The sequence below is a fragment of the Thalassophryne amazonica genome, chromosome 8 (assembly GCF_902500255.1).
Source record: "Thalassophryne amazonica chromosome 8, fThaAma1.1, whole genome shotgun sequence".
NCBI classification, from domain to species: domain Eukaryota; kingdom Metazoa; phylum Chordata; class Actinopteri; order Batrachoidiformes; family Batrachoididae; genus Thalassophryne; species Thalassophryne amazonica.
In genome coordinates this window covers 13771941-13793523 of record NC_047110.1, presented here as the reverse complement: position 1 = coordinate 13793523, position 21583 = coordinate 13771941, and the positions used below count along the sequence as shown (strand labels likewise).

Below are 21583 nucleotides of genomic sequence, written 5' to 3'. Positions count from 1 at the left end.
TGTGTGGTCAGGTTTATTTTGTTTGTTAATATACATCTATTCTTATATTTAAGGCCTGCAAAAAAAAAAAAAAAAAAAAAAAAGGTTTGGACAGAGCAGCCAGTTTTCTTGAGAAATGTCACGGGTTGAAAACATGAACATTTCCAAGTCACTGAATATTTCTTAGACTTCATTTATATCAATCATTCAGAAATACAAACAGTGTGGTACTTTATGGTAAATCTGTATCAGGTAGGCAGTTCTCAAAAACTAAATATCCATGATGGAAGGACACAAGTGAGCGAAGCCACCAAGACACAACTCTGGAAGAACTTTTGGCTTCTGTGGGTGTGAGTGGAGAAACTGGGAGTAGTGCAACTTTTTATTTTTAATTTTATTTTCCATATATTCCCAGTGTTTTTCTGATTTGTGTAGAGAGAGTGTAAACACCAAATTCTTATAAATGAAGAATAGAATAGAATAGAGCCTTTATTGTCATTGTACATACAATAAAATTTGTCCTCTGCTTTTAACCATCCTAATTACAGCTAGACATGATCCAACCACTCGGAGCAGTGGGCAGCCACCATCTGGCTCCTGAGGACCAACTCCAGATGTGGAGACGCTGCCATGGTCAGGGGCAGAGAAAGGAGCCGATCCTAAATACAAAATAAAAAATACACAGACATGTGCAGGAAAACTTTGATATAAACTGAACAGAACAATGCAGGCTGATTTCACTCCCCATATTTTTTGAAATATAAATAATACAATAAGAGCTAACTTTGAAATAAATAAAACATATAGCAGCTTATAGCTGCAGTCTAATAACTTTGAAAAAATAACAAAAATCAGCAGCTTGTATTTTTAATCTGACTCGAGATCAGTCATCCTGTTTTTTTTCTCCTCCTCAGTCACATTTTGTGCTTGAACATAAAACACAACTACATTAACTCATGATCAAAAGTAATATGTTTGGAAAATAACAGTCTATTAAAGTTAAGAGTTCTCACTTTTTTAATGTGATTTCTCCTTCTGAACATCACTGCAGAGTTTCTCCACATCAGGTTTTTTTTTTACGTGCGCATGTATGATTTTTATACAGTTAATTCATATTTTCTCATTTTTAAGGATGTTTGACCATTTATTTCATCTCTTCGTCTCCTAAATTCAGTATAATTGCTGCTGACACGCACACATGGTGTGAACAGGACGGTACCGTCAGTACCGCACCGGTACTGAAAGTGGAGCGAGAAATAAGGTGCCTCCACAGTTTTGTTTAGTTGTTTCACACTGGGCTTAAAACCCTCCCTCACTGTCTCACGTGCACTGATGTTCTCAACCTCACTCAGTGGAATGTAGCGTCTGAGTCCAAAAACAAAGTTCTCGCCTTCGTGAAGAGACTCCGTGTGATTGGTTGCCTGCAAAGGTGCTACAGTTACATCACAGCGTGACTCAGTCTGAAATCCTCTGAGATTTTCAACTTAAAAGACGCTGCTGCACAGAACAAAAAAAAAACAAAAAACAGATTCACGGACAGGGAGCCTTTAAGGTTCAGGGAGCCGCTGTGGAGGGCTTAAAGAGCCACATGTGGCTCCGGAGCCGCGGCTTGCCGACCCCCTGTCTGGGAGAAGCCACCTACACAAACAGAGGAAAACAGAAGAGAAAGAACACTGAGATGGCAGCAGGCAAACACAGTCCTGAAGAGTCACCTCCTCTCTGCCCACACTGTTGGATTCTCCTCCTGGTGGAAGCCAACTTTTGACATCCAGCTGTCGACTCCCCCTTCATCCACGTTGCTGTGTGCAAACTAATTTGGTGGACGATACCTGCCAGTGTTTTGCATCGCTTCCAAATCAGCACACAGTCAGCTTCACGTTTTCAACAGCTGCTGCCCACAAAGCACAAACAAGCCACAATGTCACCGGAGTCTGGAGACGTTCCTCAGTGTTGTCAGGACAACAGAAAACTCCTTTATATCATGTTGTTTGAAAAACGCTGGATAGATGTCAGTTAGCAGTAATTTTCAGTAATATTATACTCTTTACATATTTCAGTAACACACACACATTTAACGTTTTAACAAACCTTGAGTGGGGCGGTGGAGCGCAGCTTTTCTGCATCGATTTCCTCATCTGCCACATAGATAAACCCGCTTGCATCTTGTTGATGAACAGATCAAATCTCTGATCAAATCCAATAAGAATCAGCCTGATAAAGGACTTTTTAGATTTGTCATTTAAAGTTGATTCACTAAAAAAGTGAAAAAAGTCTTTACTCTCACTTTTGTCTGTGAGATGGCACCAGCGTTTGCTGCAGTGATCAACGCACAGCACTGTGTTTTTAAAAATACATGAACACTCTGCTTGTATCAGGCTCGGTGTTGACAACTGGGTGGACACAAATGCAGAACACAAACTCACCGATCTGAAAGGCTTAACTCCTTTACTGGGTTGGTTAGCTGGGGTCAGTACACAGTAAGGCAGTCAGACAGGAGCAGAAGTACAACAATCATCAGGCGAGAGACGTGGTCGAGCAAAACTAGCAGGTGGTCAAAAACACAATGAGGCAAAATGAAGCAAAACAATGGTTCAAGAGAAGGCTGGAAAGAAGGCTCAAGGCACATCGATCTGGCAAAGGACCAGAGCAAAGAGAGTCTTAATTACATCCAAGTGAGGAGCAGCAAATCAAAGACAGGTGTGAGGGGAGGCGACTAGAACAGGGGTGTGGTCAGACAAAGGGAAACGCCCACCACCAAGAGAAAGATATAGAGACCCCAAGCAGAAAGCAACAGGCAAAGAACCGACAACACCCAAAAATAAGATAAAATGTACAATAAAACAGAGCACAAACCCAAAACTTGTGTTGTGTGGGCCGCCAGACGAGGAGGTACTGCTGGCCCACCACCAGAGGGCGCCCTGCCTGAAGTGCGGGCTTCAGGCACGAGAGGGCGCTGCCGCCACGGACACAGCCGGGAGTGACAGCTGTCACTCATTATCTCTTGACAGCTGTCACCCATCTACACTACATCATCTCACTCCATAAAGACCGGACGTCATCTCCACCTCGTTGCTGAGATATCATCTACCTGTGAAGGTACTTTTCTCTGCTGACTTAAATCATTGAGTAATAACCTAAACTTCTTTGCAGCCGTATTCCTGTGGCGTTTCATTATCTGTGGATTGGCGTAAAGTGTGATCAGCGACGGCTTCGCTTCACACTCCAACCAGATAAGTGATTTAACAGGAGCTGCACGAGTGTGTGATTAGAGGTGGAGGTGACTTTCCACCTTCTGACTGTTTTTGTTACTGGGTGTGCACACACCCACATCTCACTGTTTGTGCTCCTCGCCAGCAGTACCAGATCCGACAGTCGGGGACGGTGATCACCTGGGAATTCGGGACTTGACGGCTCCAGTATTCACCAGGTTCTGTGGCGGTAGAAATCGTGTGGTTACGGCTCTTCTCGGAACAGACGTCTTCTATCCTCGAGCCTGCCCACACGTCACCTTTGTGTATTGACTGCTGTCAGATTCTGTGATTGTCTGTATAATCGTTGTGCACATTCACAACATTAAATTGTTACCTTTTGGCTCATCTATTGACCGTTCATTTGCACCCCCTGTTTTCCCCAACAACCTGCCAGCTTCACTTCAAATACACTTTTTGATCATCAGCAGTGTGCATCTTTCTCGCTATTTGATAGCGCGGCCTCGTGGAGCTCATACAGAGATGACAAGCAATGCACATTTCAAAGTTTTTGCATGTAATTATAATAATAATGATAAATAACTATAATATTAACCAGATTCTGCAACATTGAATATTATATAAATAATGAATGTTTGCGTTCAATGGTACAAATATTTAATGAGGTGAAAGATGGAATGTTCCATTCAATGAGGCAAAGCTGAGTTGAATGGAACATTCAATTCAGATTAAAATGGGTTTATAATTCCCAGCGCTGTCAATTGAAAACACTTAAATAAGAGCTCTATTTTAAAAGAGATGGTTAAAATGTTAGTGTTAAAAATACATGATTTTACTTCATTATCTATTGAGATCAAGACTTATTTGTATTTATCTGTGATCTACTGAGTATCCTGAGCTTGATTATCTGGGTTCGGTTGCTTTTGTTTCCACCCATGTATCACGGAAAAGACGATGTTGCTGTTGCCAAATTGACAACTTTCTTGCTAAATCTGGTGACTTTCCAAACCATCTTGGTGACTTTTCTTCTCAAAAGCGACTAGCAGCATTCAAAGTGCAAATGAATCACACACGCGTGATGCCACCGCAGCTGATCCCACCCTGCAGCGAGTGCTCACCCACCTGGAGACCGGCGGGAGCGCTGTGAGAGTCATGTTGTTTGATTTCTCCAGCGCTTTCAACACCGTCAGACCGGCGCTGCTGTGGGGGAAGCTGGAGGACGCAGGTGTGGATGGACATCTCGCCGCCTGGACGATCAACTACCTCACTGACTGCCCGCAGTACGTGCGGCTGCGCGGCTGTCAGTCTGAGGTGGTAAGGTGCAGTACCGGGGCCCCCCCAGGGCATCGTCCTCTCGCCTTTCCTCTTCACCCTCTACACCTCGGACTTCACCTACAACACGGACAGCTGCCATCTCCAGAAGTTCTCTGATGACTCCGCCATTGTGGGTCGCGTATCTGAGGGGAAGGAGCTGGAGTACCGGTCGGTCATCACAGACTTCATGGACTGGTGTGAGCGCAACCTCTTGTGTCTCAACACCAGTAAGACGAAGGAGATGGTGATCGACTTCAGGAGGAAACCACCACCTCACCCACCGGTGAACATCCAGAAGGAGGACATCGAGACTGTGGACAGTTTCAAATACCTGGGTGTTCACCTCAATAGCAAACTGGACTGGACTCACAACACAGACGCCCTGTACAAAAAAAGGCCAGAGTCGCCTCCACCTCCTGAGGAGACTGAGATCCTTTGGAGTGAGCAGGCCTCTGCTTAAGACCTTCTATGACTCTGTTGTAGCCTCTGCTCTCCTCTATGCTGTCATCTTTTGGGCCCCGGGCAGCACAAAGCGGGAGAGAAAGAGACTGAATAAGCTGGTCAGGATGTCCAGCTCTGTCCTGGGCTGTCCTCTGGAGTCTCTGGAGGAGGTGGCTGAGAGGAGGGTGTTAACCAAGTTCAAATCCATCATGAACAACTCCTCTCACCCTCTGCACCGGACTGTAGTGGAGCTGAGCAGCTCGTTCAGTGACAGATTGAGGCACCCTCAGTGCAAGAAGGAACAATACCGCAGGTCATTCCTCTCTGCTGCTGTCAGACTGTACAATAACACTGTGAAATAACCACATGCAATAATATGTCCACATATCATGTGCAATAACAACTCGTTCACAAATCCCTGCACTAATGTCACCTTATCACATCTAAATTCCACTTCACATATTGTAAATAAGGTGCTCCTATTTTTTTTTCCAATTCCAGTCATGTCTATATATGCATATATACTTATATATGTACGTGTATATATGTGTATATATACGAGGTCTGTCCATAAAGTATCGTACCTTTTTATTTTTTTTTTAAACTATATGGATTTGATTCATATGTTTTCACGTCAGACAAGCTTGAACCCTTGTGCGCATGCGTGAGTTTTTCCACGCCTGTCGGTGACATCATTCGCCTGTGAGCACGCCTTGTGGAAGGAGTGGTCCTGCCCCGTCGTCGGATTTTCATTGTCTGGAAATGGCGGAATGATTTGGGGGTTTTTTTCCATCAGAATTTTTTCAGAAGCTGTTAGAGACTGGCACCTGGAAACTATTTGAAAAATTTATCTCTCTCTTCCAGCTCTCCACAATTTCACTGATACTTACTGGACTGGTTAGCATTGAAAGCCGAGATAGACATGTCCAAACTTGTCCTCTGACACGCCGAAATGGAGGTGTCCCTTTGTCTCGCTTCCAAAGCGAATCGGTCGTGACGCGCGAAGCTTCCGCGCGGCTTTCCGTGACAAAATCTCTTGTTAAAAGTGAAATCTGCCAGAAAATTGCTGATGTCCAGCTCTTGTGATAACCAGACAAAGAGCACATGACGGTCTCGTATCCACAGAGCCATCAGCTCAGAAATGGTCCGGTGGCTTGTGCCGTGTCGTCGCAGCTCGGAGCGCGGCGCGCTGAGCGTCCTTAAAGGGGTACATAAAGCTGTACTACCAGACCTTATTCTCTGTGAAGCCCGTAAAATTTTCACAGAAAGCCAGATAAATTTTTCGAATAGTTTCCAGGTGCCAGTCTCTAACAGCTTCTGAAAAAATTCTGATGGAAAAAAAAAACCCCAAATCATTCCGCCATTTCCAGACAATGAAAATCCGACACGGCACGGGCACTTAAAAAAAAATCATGTGCTCCGCTAAACGGTTTTCTTGTGACTGTGTGTGGAATTGGCAAATTGGCGCCCCCTGTAGTTACACACATGCCCTTGCTTGCTAGAAGGACAGTGCACAGAAGCAATGTGAGAAAGGGGAGGGGCCCATGGGGACAGTTCACCTCTGGGTTTCTCTGAAGGGACGAGGGGGGGGTCATGGGCTAAAGTCAGTGTACAGGCCTGTACATTCCTGCACGGTTTTCTGAATTGTTTGAAATGGCTAATGAAAATAGATGATACAAAAGATTATGTGGTCACCCAGGTGAAGCGGTTGTCTCCTGCGTAATGCCTGCCGCACACGTAGAGAATTCGGCTGCGCCCCCAGCTACAAGTGGCAGAGGACGCAGCCGAATCCTCGCTGTGTGCGGCAGGCGACCGGGGGCATGCGCTCTCCTCCCGTGTGGTCTGTTCTGCTTTGGGCTCAGCACAGAACCAGAACTCAGTGCCACATTTCTCTGTGGATCATCCAGAAAATGAGGCAGGCAGACAGTTTATGAAAGAAAAGGTGTTTGAAAGCAGACAGACAGCATGTAAGAACGGGTTTGAATCTCACCGGAGAGGACAAACTGCCCACTCGTGGAAAAAAAAGTTTGCAGAAAGTACAGGCTGCCGAATGTAAAGACGGTTTACAACTTGTGCTGTGTTCACATGACCAGCTGAAGTGACTGAATCTGACCTTTGTGTGTGTGTGTGTGTGTGTGTGTGCCTGCAAAAGTGTGTGTTTTTACAATAATTTTCCAGCAGCTGGCAACTCTTTTTGTTGTCATGTACAGTGACATAATAATAATAATAATAATGTCATGGATGTAATGTAGAGCAGCACGGTGGATTAGTGGTTAGCACTGGTTCCTCACAGTAAGAAGGTCAGCAGTTTGATGCCCACCTGTGGCTTTTCTGTGTGGAGTTTGCATGTTCTCCCCGTGTTTCAGGGTTGCCAACTCTCTGGTGTGACACACACTTTCAGCCTCAATCGGATCAGCTTGTTGATTTTGTCATCCAGTTATCTTTATTGTATTCTTCAGTCATTTGTCAGTTCCAGTTTAGTTTTGTCTTAGTGTTTACGTTCTTATTTTTCCCTGATCAGTTCTCATGTAGTTTCTTCTAGTTCTCACGCTCTGATTTTAGTTTCTGTCACAGTAGTATTATAGTCTGTTTTAGCTCTGTTCATTGTTCCCTGTTATTCCTCACGCCCTGCACCTGCCATTATATCTTTGTCCCTCACTTTGATTCAGTCTATTTAGTGTTTCCATTCACTCAGACTCCTGGCACCTGTTCACATATCTTGCTATCTGACATCACTCCACTTTGTGCACTCCCTTCCCCACTATCTTGCCCATGTATACTCTTTGTCCACTAGCCACACCCCTTTCTGGATTGTTCCTCACGTGCACCAAATTAACACCTGCTTCATATCACCCTGATTTGTTTGCTCTTTATTTAAACCATCACAGTCTTACAGCTCACCGTCAGTTTGTCATCGTGTCTTGCACACATTCCAGCCTTTTGTTCTCAGTCCTGTTTTTGCCTAGCCTTGTGCCGATTATTGCTCTGTTCTGCTCGACCACGCTTTTTGCATAATCTTTGATTACTCTGTTTGCTTGTGCCTTGACCCCTGCTTGATCATGACTGCGTTTTTGTCTGACCCCAGTTGTACCTCTGTTCTGCTGCTTGACCACCTGTGCACCGAACCTAAGCCTGGAATAAAGACCATGTTTTTTTCCTACTCCTACATCAAGTCTGGGAGTCTGCTTTGCCGGTCCAGTCGCTACAGTTGCTGGACAGCCGTCCGCCCCGACACTAGTACCACTAATAATAATAATAAGAAGAAGAATTTCAACAACTAAAATGTTTAGAGAGAATTTAAATATTAGAAAAATGTTAAAAAGAATTTATTAGTTACATTTATAAATAATGTTGGTTAGAAATGGTAAGTTTTACCGTTTCAGTGCTGTCAGTTAAATATGAGGTCAGGAAAGGTGTCTTTATTTTATTTTTTATAAAACAAGTATTTATGTTCATTAAAGTCAAGAAAAGGTGACTATAAAGTGAGTACTGGCAAAATGGGTTATCATTTTCATGTTGAGGTGGCCGGGGGTGGGGCGGGGGGTTGTCGGCAGCTGCTGAAAGTAACTAGTAATCTAGCTTAGTTACTTTTAAAATTGGACATGAGAGTTGGGTCATAACTAGAAGTTACTATCTAGAACTAGTTACTAACTAGAAGTTACTAAGTTACTTTTTTAAGGAGTAATAATTTGATTCTTCTTCTTTGTCTTTCGGCTGTTCCCGTTAGGCGTCGCCACAGCAGATCAGTCATTTCCAGCTCACCCTGTCCTCTGTATCTTCCTCTGTCACACCAACCACCTGCATGTCCTCTCTCAGCACATCCATGAACCTCCTCTTTGGTCTCCCTCTTCTCCTCCTGCCTGGTGGCTCCATCCTCAGCATCCTTCTCCCTATATACCCTGGGTCCCTCCTCTGCACATGTCCAAACCATCTCAATCTCGCCTCTCTGACTTTGTCTCCAAACCGTCCCACCTGAGCTGTCCCTCTGATATGTTCATTCCTAATCTCGTCCATTCTTGTCACTCCCAAAGAGAATCTCAACATCTTCAGCTCTGCCACCTCCAGCTCTGTCTCCTGTCTTTTTGTTAGTGCCACTGTCTCTAAACCATACAACATAGCTGGTCTCACTACTGTTTTGTAAACTTTCCCCTTCTCTCTTGCTGATATTCTTCGGTCACAAATCACTCCTGCCACCTTTCTCCACCCACTCCACCCTGCTTGCACTCTCTTCTTCACCTCTCTACCACACTCTCCATTACTTTGAACAGTTGACCCCAAAGATTTAAACTCATCTACTTTCACCACTTCTACTCCTTGTAACTGCACTATTCCACTGGGCTCCCTCTCATTCACACACATGTACTCAGTCTTGCTTCTACTGACTTTCATTCCCCTTCTCTCCAAAGCATATCTCCACTTCTCCAGACTAGACTCAACTTGCTCTCTACTCTCACTACAGATCACAATGTCATCTGCAAACATCATAGTCCATGGGGACTCCTGTCTGATCTCATCTGTCAACCTGTCCATCACCACTGCAAACAAGAAAGGACTCAGAGCTGATCCTTGGTGTAATCCCACCTCCACCTTGAATGAGTCTGTCATTCCGACTGCGCATCTCACCGCTGTCACACTATTCTTGTACATGTCCTGCACTACCCTAACATACTTCTCTGCCACTCCAGACTTCCTCATACAATGCCACAACTCTTCTCTTGGCACCCTATCATAAGCTTTTTCTAAGTCCACAAACACACAATGTAACTCTTTCTGTCCTTCTCTGTACTTTTCCAACAGTATTCTCAGAGCAAACATTGCATCTGTAGTGCTCTTTCTCGGCATGTAACCATATTGCTGCTCACAGATCTTCACCTGTTTTCTAAGCCTAGCTTCTACTACTCTTTCCCATAACTTCATGCTGTGGCTGATCAGCTTTATGCCTCTGTAGTTACTGCAGCTTTGCACATCACCCTTGTTCTTGAAAATAGGAACCAGCACACTTCGTCTCCACTCCTCAGGCATCCTCTCACTTTCCAAGATTTTATTAAACAATCTGGTTAGAAACTCTACTGCCATCTCTCCTAGACATTTCCATGCCTCCATTGGAATGTCATCTGGACCAACTGCCTTTCCACTCTTCATCCTCTTCGTAGCAGCCCTCACTTCTTCCTTGCTAATCTCTTTTACTTCCTGATTTACTCTCACCACATCATCCAGCCTTTTCTCTCGCTCATTTTCTTTATTCATCAACTCTTCAAAATATTCCCTCCACCTTCTCAGCACACACTCCTCACTTGTCAGCACATTACCATGTGCATCTTTTACCACCCTAACCTGCTGCACATCCTTTCCAGCTCTGTCCCTTTGTCTGGCCAATCGGTACAAGTCCTTTTCTCCTTCCTTACTATTCAACTTCTTGTACAGCTCGCAATATGCCTTTTCCTTTGCTTTTGCCACTTCTCTTCTCGCCTTACGCCGCATCTCCTTGTAGTCCTGTCTACTTTCTTCATCTCTCCGACTATCCCAAAACCTTTTCGCCAACCTCTTTCTCCTTATGCTTTCCTGGACCTCTTCATTCCACCACCAAGTCTCCTTGTCTTCCTTCCACTTGTTGGGAAGGTGTCGTAGCACGGACCCACAACAGGGGGCGCAAATGAACGGACAATGAGTAAGCCAAAAGGTAACAATTTAATGTTGTGATAATACACAACGAAATGTGTCGTAATTTTCACAGTCAATAAACACCAGGTGACGTGTGGGCAGGCTCGAAGATAGAAGACGCCCGACGAGAGAGAAGCCGCGTCCCACACGGCCTCCACCACCAACGGTCTGAAGAACACCGGAGCCGCCAAGTCCCGAGTCCCCAGGTGGCCTCTGTCTTCGGCTGTCGACCCTGGTACTGCTGGCAGAAAACAGAAAGATGATGTATGAGTGTGAGTCCGCACACTCAGTAATTTACAGTCCAAACACAGTTGGGAGGGAGCACCTCCACCTCCAAATCACACACACTCGTGCAGCTCCTGGTCAACCACTTATCTGTGATGGGGTGTGAGGCGAAGCCGTCGCTGTCACACCAAACGCCAATCCTCCAGATAAGGCAACACTCCAGGAAAACGGCTGCAATAGAGGTTCAAGTTATTACACACACACAGTGTTAGTCAGCAGAGAAATTACCTTGGTACTGGTAGTCGATTTCTCGGCGGGGAGGTGGAGTTGCAGTCCGACTTTTATGGTAGTGATGATAACGAGTGACAGCTGGTGCAGAGGATGAGTGACAGCTGTCACTTCTTCTGGGTCTGGCGCCCTCTCGTGCTTGGAGCCCGCACTCCAAGCAGGGCGCCCTCTGGTGGTGGTGGGCCAGCAGTACCTCCTCTTCAGCGGCCCACACAACACCACTGTCCAGATGTCATACCCAGTACTGCCCTAGCTGTCTCCCTCACCACATCTGCAGTACTTTTCCAGTTGTCCAAAATTGCTTCCCCTCCAACTAGTGCTTCTCTCACCTGCGCGCTAAATTTCACACAACAGTCTTCCTCCTTCAGCTTCCACCATCTGATCCTTTGTTGAGCTCTCACTCTCTTCTTCTTCTTTACCCCTAAAGTCATCCTACAAACAACCATCCTATGCTGTCTAGTGACACTCTCTCCTGCTACCACCTTACAGTCTGTGATTTCTTTTAGCTTGCATCTCCTATAAAGAATGTAGTCCACCTGTGTGCACCTTCCTCCACTCTTATATGTTACCCTGTGCTCCTCCCTTTTCTTAAAGTAGGTATTCACCACAGCCATTTCCATCCTTTTTGCAAAATCAACTACCATCTGTCCTTCCCCATTCCTATCCTTGATACCATATCTACCCATTACTTCCTCATCACCTCTGTTCCCTTCACCAACATGCCCATTGCAGTCTGCTCCTATCACCACTCTTTCATGCTTGGGCACACTCTCCACCACCTCATCTAACACACTCCAGAAATCTTCTTTCTCCTTCATCTCACAACCTACCTGTGGGTCATATGCACTGATGATATTCATCATCACCCCTTCAATTTCCAACTTCACACTCATCACCCTGTCTGACACTCGCTTAATATTTATATTAAATATATAAATATAAAATAATATATTAAAATATAAAATACTGTATGAAATAGAGATATAAATTGAGAAATGTTTGTGCAACTAGCACAAACTGTTATGACCATAGTTGTACAAAATAAAGGGGATTTGGGGCTTCAAAAGGTTTCTTTTTTTATTTAAAAACAAGTTAATTTCAGCAGTGTTAGGCTTGAGTCGGTTCCTTCTCTCCAGGTTTAGAGAAGCCTCACACGGCACAGAAGCTGCAGATAGATTTTGTCCAGCTTGTAAAGAGTTGGATAAACAGCTGCCTCCATCCTCCCTGTGTCTCCTTCCAAATTCACTGCAGAAAATGGTTCTGGGGAGCATTAGCATGGCTAAAACCCATAGGTCCCCCATCACGGCCCTCTTCACCTCTAGCCATTTTAAGCATTTTTCTTAATTAGTCTCTCCTGTGCCTGTAGATAAGCTTGCTGAAATATTTCAGAAAAAGAAGGAGGATGGAGAGGAGAAGAACAACAAATCAAACAGAGTTCCCCTTCTATTATTATTTTTATTAGTAAATGAGAACTTTTTTGTTTTTCTTTTATTTGGGGTTACCAAAAATGTTCGGCACACGCTATGTGCACGCAGAGTCTGAATCCAGTCAAAGTCCCAAAGTTGGCAACGCTGGTGTTTGTGTGGGTTCCCTCTGGGTGCTCTGGCTTCCTCCCACATCCAAAGACACGCAGGTTAGATGGACTGGAAACTTGAAATTGTCCATAGGTGTGCGTGCAGGTGTGAATGTGTTTGTTTGTCTATATGTTGCGTGTACACCCTGGCGTCCTGTCCAGTTGTACACCGCCTCAAACGCTATCACTGCTGAGATAGGCTCCACCCCCACCCCACACCCTTAATAGGAGTAAGCGTTTTAAAGATGAGTGAGTGAGAGTTATATTGTGGCCTGCAGTGTTTCAATTCCAATTGCAATTTCAAATGCACTTCTAAAATATTAAAAATAATAATAAAATAATTAAAAATGGCTGTTTGTGCAAAATTTTGTTTCTTGTGTGGGGAGGGCGCTCTGAGGGGGTGTCACCGCGGGAGTAATTCAGTGTTGAACCGCAACTGTGACTCAGCATTTATCTGCCAACTGGTGGATGAATGTGAACATTGTCAAATGTGTTGTGACTTGTGTTGCACAGAAATAAAAGTTAAGATATGTTTGGGAATTAAGGTCAGCACAGTTAAATATAACGGGGTCTTCCTGTTTACACACCCCAAGGTCCCACAATTCTACACATCTGTGTATGTTCCCTGCTGTGATGCAAAAATTAATCTGAGTTTTGTGACTTTTGGTACTTTGCAAACATTTTAAGCGCCATAGTATTTGTAATTAGTCCCCAATAAAGTGAAAAAATACAAAGTCGATGGTGCTGGCTTAAGGCCGGTCCCACATTGTCGATTTTCAGCCCCGATTGAATCCTGCATTCCTCGTGACGTAATTAGCCTGAAGTGTCACAACAGTTGGCAGCAATCTTGTGTAATCCCAGTGGAACTGACCACGGTCGATTACACACAAGGAAAAGCGATAAGAAGACCACAATAACACACTGTACATCAAACCCACTCTGGGTGTGTTGTTTGTACATCTGAAAATTATACACTCAGATTGTCAGCTGAATTCTGTCGTGTTGATAAACAGTGCCTTCTGAGTTTTACAGAATTATTTTTGAAAGTAAATGTTTGTTATTGTGATAGGCCAGGATGGGCCCTCCCAGAATGTAAAGGGGTCCTTTTGATTCCTCTCACAGTGTTGTTGACAGATGGTAATAACATTAGTTTAACTGTGTCATCACATTTATGTGCTAATTACTTTGTTCAAAGTTATTGTTATTTCTGGGAATACATTTAGTAGAAAATAACAGTTTCTGATTAAGTTTTGAGTAGCATGTGAATGTCAAACCTCATGGATAACAATCAGCAGTGATAACTGCATCAAGCTTGGGACTCCGGCGAGGGCAGTCACATCTCCTCCTCTCTCCTCTATCTCTGCTCCAACCTTCAAAGTCCCTCCTTCACCAGGCTGTGAATTCTTCAAACTATATTGGATTAATCATGGAATTGATCAGCTGGTCTCTGAACGCTATTGACACCATTTATTTTCCAAGAAGATCAGGGCCGGGGAACCCTGTGTGCCTGGATGGAACTTACCCTGCCGACTATGTTCTCGATGCCTGGGTGACTTGGCGGGTCGCATGCTTTCCGCCTTTCTCTGTGGAGAACGTTGAGGATTTATTCATATTTGGATTCATAGTAGGAGGGTTGGTACTTATTGGCTTATGTGCTGCCCTGACCTACCAGAAGATTGGCAAGACGGCTGCTGCCAAAACCACGACCCCTCGCTTGTCCGTCATGATTAATGAATTAGGCAAGGCGATGCATTTCAGACTGCGTTAACCCTTGAACTCAGACGCAAATTGGATAACATCTCGGAGGAAATGCGCGCCTTGCAGAAGAATGTGAAGATTTCAGAGGCCGGGGAATTTTTCATAATTGGGTTTTGGTTTGTTCATGTGAAGCTGGAAAAGGGTTTTTCACTGCTCAACCACAAACACAGCAGGCTTATCAGCCTGTCAAGGATAAAATGCCCATTGTTTATCCTCCAGAAGAACTTTTATGGCCTTGGGAAGATTGGCTGCCTCCTTATCTTTCTTACTCCAGTACACAAGGACAGACAGACTCACACATGGACAAAGACTGAAGCATGCTCCACTTTTCCTTCTACCTCACCTCCTGTCCCCCATCACACACCCCATCCCGGCCACCACTCATGCCACCCCTTTCCCCTCTGGGGGCTGCGCGGTTTTAGCTGTGGCAGGTCCCCGTTCCCCCCAAGCTAGCGGCGGCGCGACTCCAGTTGCAGTGGCTATCACACACTCACATCGCCTCAGTTTGGATAACAGACTGTTTCAGGTTTAGTGCACATAAACAATGTCAAATGTATATGTGTTGTCTTAATTCTGATGTGTGCCATTACTATGGTAAACAAGTAATAATTGTTGATAAATTGCTGTTTGTCTGTGGAAATGTGAGTGTGGACGTAATCTCGTTGTTGTTGCGCTTGTACTGACAATGATAATTAATCTCATCCATCCATCATCCATCCAAGTTCAAAATATCTTGATTGGCCATATTTTACAGCAGCAAAATATATATTAGTGGTTTTTATATTGAGATAAAAACATGGATTTTGGAATAGGTGTATGTGATTGTATTACTGAAATTAACTTTGATATATCCCATCATTTGGCCTATTTCTGCATTCCAGACAACTGGGATGTCACATTTGTCCCTCTGCTAGGTCCATCCTCAAAGTGTTCCAGGTGAATGAAGTTGAATGTAAACAAAAAGCATGGATGACTGCTTTAACCTAATATTATTTGGATTGTTTTTGAAGAGACACTTTGACTGTTGTCTTAAATGGCAATATAACCAATAAAACAGATAGATATAGTTTATTATACAAATAATGTTTGAGAGTTCAATGGTATGAATATTTCATAAGGTGAAATTAAATATTCCCTTGAAAGAATGGAAAAAACATTCTTTCATTATTTGTTTTATATATTACCACAAAAATAGATCCTTGTCATTTGATATTTTATTAATCTATAAACAGAAAAGGGACATACATTTTGATGTGCATCACTGGTGCTTTGATGTAAACAGTCTAACACTAACTTTAAATAGGAGTCCAAAATTGTTCTCAGTAGTCCGTGATGCCGTCCACTGACTTTGTGTACAGACTGCCGTCTGCTTTCCTCACTCCAGTAAAAACCCGCGTCAGAAATTTGTTCAGCTTTTCATCCTAACAGCTCTTCTAGTGAATCAAATAAGTATGATTTCTGGCCAGAATTGTTCACTTGGTGATGCAAGCATCAAATCTGACATGAATATTCTTCATAAATCAGTGTTTGAGAAAAAAGCGCTGGCCACTTGAAAATCCAGTATGTCAGCCAGGTAGGGGTCAATGAAGAATTACACAGGGGTCAAAATCTATAAATGATCCAATCATATTGAAAAGTATAACACATTATTTGTCTGATCATAAATATTCCAAAAAGGTATAGTTTGGACTATCTATGTCTGACTGTTATGGAGTTATGGGATAAAAACAGCAAGAATGGTGACAAAGGTCAGTTTCAGTTTGTATAGGGGTCAAAAGATAAAGTTGCATCAATTTTTGTAAAATGTGATGCAAATTATTGGTTGAGTTAATAGGGTTTTAAAAAGGAATAGTTTACACCATGTGTCATGCTCAGTTGTCACGTTACAGGGTAACATCTGTCACATGCTATAGAATCCAGTGGACGTCGACATTGTTTGACATTTACTTTGCAAACCAAGTGTTCAACACAGTCAAAACTATTCCATTTATTAATCCTATTAGTTCAACCAATAATTTGTACCACATTTTACCAAAATTGGGGCAACTTTAACTTTTGACTCCTTTACAAACTGAAACTGACCTTTGTCACCATTCTTGCTGTTTTTACCCCATAACTCCAGAAGATTCAGTCATAGATCATCCCAACTTTACCTTTTTGCAGTCTTTGTGACCAGACACACAATGTGGTATAGCTTTCAATATGATTGGAGCATTTTTAGATTTTGACCCCTGTGCAATTCTTCATTGACCCCTACCTGGCCGCCATATTGGATTTTCAAGTGGCCAGCACTTTTTCCTCAAACACTGATTTATGAAGAACATTCATGTCAAATCTGATGCTTGCATCACCAAGTGAAGGATTGTGTCAGTTATCTTCTGCACTATTCATGCCTCCAGATGGCTTATGGCGTTATGTATTTGTGGAGTTTATTGTGTTAGATGAATTAGCAGCATCAGTTAGCTCCTTCAAATAGTCGTCTGGCAGCAAAACAAACTCTGTCATGTTTAGGTAAACGCAGTGTTGCCACAGTTACTTTGAAAAAGTAACTTAGTTACTTTACTGATTACTCAATTGTAAAAGTAACTTAGTTACTTTACTGATTACTCAATTGTAAAAGTAACTAAGTTAGATTACTAGTTACTTTTTTAGTTACTTTTCCCAGCTGCTGACAACAACCCTCTGCCACCTCAACATGACAATGATACCTGTTTTGCCAAAACTCACTTTATAGTCACCCTTTCTTGACTTCAATGAAAATAAATACTTGTTTTATAAAAAGTAAAATAAAGACCTCTTTCTTGACCTCATATTTAACTGTTGACAGCACTGTAACAGTAAAACTTGCAATTTCGAGCCTACATTGTTTATAAAGGTAACTATTAAATTCTAACATTTTTCTAACATTTAAATTCTCTCTAAACATTTTACTTGTCGAAATTATTATTATTTTAAGCAATATTAGTTGTAGTAAAAAACAGCTTCAAAATTGCACCTTTAATCTAGGGGTGTTGTGGGGGGACATCCTTGCCCCACGCCCCCATTCCATCTAGATTCGCCCCTGCTTTGGCGTTTGAGCACAAAGAATGGATAACATTTATTTATGCAGAAAACATGACCAGATTTACAGGTAAGAAAGTTTTATTTTGTTTTCACATCATGTGGTCCTCAGAAAGAGAGTTTAGGTGCATTTGAGTGGAAAATAGTGTTAGTTGTTAACACGTCGCGGAGGATCAGCTGTTTTTAACGAGACGATACAGAGCGGCTCAGCTCAGAATTCTAAATAAAAAAGGAAAAAAAGTATAAAAATGTCTTTGTAAAGTTCAGTGCAGGTGTGCTGATCACCGCGCTTTAAGAGGTGAGGACGAGTCGAGCAGCTGCAAAAAACCGCGGATTAAAAGCTCACAGCTCACTGAAAGTGGGCAGTTCAGTCGAACTCCGACCTCCTGCCCACAGACCAAGTTTAATGCTGTTATCGACCCACAATGAAAAATAATAGTAACGCACAGTGACATGGAGAAGTAACTTTAATCTGATTACTGATTTGGAAAGATTAACGCGTTAGATTACTCGTTACTAAAAAAAGTGGTCAGATTAGAGTAACGCGTTACTAAGTAACGCGTTACCGGCATCACTGGGTAAACGCCACACATGGTAGTGTGAGTATGTGCGGTGGTCAGGGCGTGCAATAGCACATTTCATATAGCACCTAATTGCACGCTAAAAAGAACTATTGCACAGTTAATGAAACCCAATGGCAAATGGTACGAATAATCCATGTCATGTGACATACAAGCCACCAATCAAATGACAAGGATCCACTCAACCATTATATAAAGTCTATATAGTGTTATAAAGTTGATGGTTTACCATTCACATTGTGCATCTCTGTGGGCGCCCCCATTGTTCTGTGCCACTGCATCTGGGTAGATCGATTTGCCACAACTTCGCTAGTAGGAACTCCAACGTCGAATGGCATTCCTTTACACTTTTCCTTGTCAGAAATCTGAAATTTTGGACTTCCCAGTTTTCTGAAATACGTTTTATGAAATGCATCCAAATTTCCAAGATCATTAGCAAAAACTCCATCTGTGCTTGTGCACTTGTATTTTAGGATTATTTAAATGGACATACTGACAATGTGGCATTGACATTGATATATTACCGTCTAAAAATGTCCTCTGCAACATAGATGGACACCTGATTGTGAAAAAGCCATTTGTAAGTAAATGTTAAACACTTTTAACTAGTTTGGGAGGTCCTGTGACTTGTACTTTGATGCAGCTTATATTCCGAAAGATCACTCATTCATTACTACCACTACTAATGAAAAAATCAGCGCACTAAACAAAATAAACTTCAGTAATAAAAGAATGTCAATAATATAAGTATGCTACAGCAACGCACAAAACTGATGATACAAATAAAGGTGCAGCTTAGAAATTTTACAGCTACCCAGGTGGCTTGGCGTTTCACGATGTTTATGTTCTTATCATGTATCACCATCAATAAAGAACATGAATGAATGAACATAAAGGTGGAAACAGCACCTATCTAATAGAAGCAGCCAGATGTGTGCATATGGACGAGGCACAGCACCAGAGATGCTTTTCTAAAGCTCACTTTCTCTTCTTGCAGAGACTGCGATGATCTCAGCCTCATTCATATTCTGGGCTCATGTAGCAGGAGAGTGCGGGCACTTAGATGGGTAGACCTGCTGTCTGGATGAAGTGTGAAAGCTTCTCCATTGGAGCAAAGCAGCAGAGGTGGATCAGTACCACTGAAAGCCTGATTTCTCCTGGCTTTGTGTGGAGAAAGCCATCCCGTCTCTGTCTCATAAACCATTTCCTAAATACAAAGGGTTCAGTCACAGTTCACCTGGTGGAAGGATGAGGCGTGCGCACAGCTCGCTCGGCCCGTCAGACAGCAGGCTGCTGACTGCTGTCGAGTGCCTCCGTTTGTGTCGTGGTGTTAGCAGCTCTGCAGCGCACATTAAATCACAGTTGCTTTGGCCGGCACAAACACCACAGCTGAGGCATTGTCATAATGAATGTCCACGACTGTGTGGTTTGTCAACCTCACAGACACAGTTCAGGCTGTTAGTGTCAAACCAGCGGTAACTGCTGGGCCTGCCTGTAACAAACGGCACAGCGTGTCAAGCTGTTGGCTCCTGATGAGCACAGGAATGTGACGGCCGAACGTATTGGCCACATCATCCAATGTGGCTGAGCGTCAGCCGTATTCACTGAGATGGCACGTGTGGTGATGCAACACAAACTGCATTAGCTGATTAGACAGTGGGACAAGATTCTTCATGTAATCCAACACACAAAGTGCTGCTGGGCTGTTTCACAGTCAGCGTACACAAGTATGTGTCACTGGCACCAAAAAATCAGAGTGGTTACTTTGGTCAAGTTATTCATCCATCTCTAACTGCTGACTGGGGAACTTAGATCCCCAAAGTTTCAGACCTGTCAGATGTTTGCATATATGAGCTCACAGATATGATCTGCTATACTTTTCGGAGAGGACTTTTTTTTTACTATGAAAATTGTGTAAATTATACAGACTAAGATTAGTGCAATCTACCCATATATACCATCTACTAAAAACAGTTGATGGTATGTATGTACTCAGAGTATACAACTGCTGTTGTGTCTCTGCATTCTCAAATCGTGATGGGCTATAAGCATTTCTGGAGAGGACAGTTTTTGACAGATGGAGAGTTACACCCCAATATTAAAGACATTTGAGACATTAGGTTCACCTCCTCTTGTGGCATCACAGATACTGATTACCTCTTTCAAACAAAACATTATTATTCAAATAACGCTGATGCTTGAGTATGAAATGCACTCTATTTCCAGAAAGGATATTTTTGACAGACATTTTATTTTGAATGCCTGTTTCAAGTCGTTTCCCCACTGGGCAGTGATCCTGGGAGTATACAGTAGTGTTAATTTCATCAGACGAAACAAGACAAACTATGTCCATCAACAGCCCTTTTTCCCATGACTAAGACGAGACGACGAGACAACACCAATGTTCTAAAAACACTGACTAAAACTGTGTAAATGTGCGTTAACATTGACGAATAAAAATGAGACGAAAATGTTTTGCAAGAAATAAAATGAAACAAAAACTCCCTCCTCGTTTTCGTCTACTACACAAGAAGAAAAGGCAACAACATCCAAAACTGAAGATTACCAATAAAGAGGGCACTTGTTTTCCCATCAGGCCTCTTTGTTAGATGTTGGTACCAGGTTTAATTTGAAGTTCCAATGAAGACCTTTCATTTGAGACCAACAAAACAAAAATCAAAAGATGCCCACATGCCCAAAAGGGGGCGCCAAAGGAACATATTTGATAAAAATAGCCAGACAAGGGCTAATTTTGGGCAAAATCTGAGGACATTGTTGTGTTGTTCTTTGCATCTCAAGGAAGCCTAACATTAGTACTACCAACATGCCAAACAGCATTTTTCACATGACAAGGCAAATAAGGTTAAGTACATCAAAGTCAGCACATTTGCAGTGCATTTTGTCCAAATTCCATTTTTTGGTAATTAATTGCATGGCCCCCAGGGGGTTAATTTCTTCAACTGTACATTTTACATAAACTTTAAGACAGAATAAACAAATTCTGAAAATATCAAGTTAATATCTTTTCTAGTTTTTGATTTATGGCCAAGTAAATATGGTCACAAATGGAACACAGAGGGGTTAACACGGACACGCCCCCTTTTTCAACCCCCATAGAATCTAAACGAAACAAGATATTGAGCTGCCACCAAGACCATTCTACTTCTCTCAACACTGGCTACAGAATATATCAAAACCAGGCAATTCTAAAACTATAAAACTGGGACCTTTGGTTATTTCATATGGAATGACCCATTTATATCCCTCTGAATCTGCTCAGCTATAAGAGTCTAGCTGTAAGATTCATACTATTTAACATATTATTAGGGGATGTGATGGTCTAGCGGTTATGTGTTGGGCTTGAAACCAGAAGATCCTTGGTTCAAATCCCAGCCTGACTGGGAAGTTAGTCCATTTATTGGTTACCTACTAAATAAATAATAGTTCTCACAACCCATCAAAATTAGACATCATGGAAATGACACAGATATTTT

At 42.7% G+C, this 21583-nt stretch overlaps 1 long non-coding RNA gene across 1 annotated transcript; it reads right to left on the bottom strand.

The window, feature by feature from the left end:
• Positions 1-878: 878 nt before the first annotated feature.
• LOC117515029 lies at positions 879-20251 on the bottom strand. Its single transcript, XR_004562003.1, has 3 exons — positions 20240-20251; positions 1178-1272; positions 879-888 (listed from the first exon to the last, which is right to left on the bottom strand). It is a non-coding gene; the product is annotated as an uncharacterized LOC117515029 (long non-coding RNA).
• Positions 20252-21583: the final 1332 nt, after the last annotated feature.